Below are 465 nucleotides of genomic sequence, written 5' to 3' on the forward strand. Positions count from 1 at the left end.
AAAGCACTAAAGGAGAGCGGTCCCTGGGTCCACATGGAACAACAGGGATGCTCCGAAGCTGCCCGCTACGGGATGCTCACGTGCCTTCGCTGCGCCAGTCCAAAGGATGTTTCCTTTTGCTATGCCAATACTTTAGCCAGGGAACAGTAACAAAACCAGAAAAACAGCTAAATACCATGTAAATGGTTCACTCAGCTCTTACTTTCCAGTAACAACTACCTGGGCATGCTGAAACGATTATACACTTCACTGAATAATCCAAGGGGAGTGTTACGGGGCCAGAGGCAGAGCACTGGGTGATACAGAACAGGCTCCAGAAGCAGAAGGAAAGCCCATGAAAAGCAAACGCATCTGGATCCTAAAGCTCAGAGGGGGTTCAAGCCAACAGGGACCCCCCCACAAGCTGGGCTGAGGAGCAGCAGGTTGGCTTTTGCTCACCCGCAGCACCTTCCTTTCCCCCGAATC

The sequence above is a fragment of the Egretta garzetta genome, unplaced genomic scaffold, assembly GCF_000687185.1.
Source record: "Egretta garzetta isolate BGI_Z169 unplaced genomic scaffold, ASM68718v1 scaffold21, whole genome shotgun sequence".
NCBI classification, from domain to species: domain Eukaryota; kingdom Metazoa; phylum Chordata; class Aves; order Pelecaniformes; family Ardeidae; genus Egretta; species Egretta garzetta.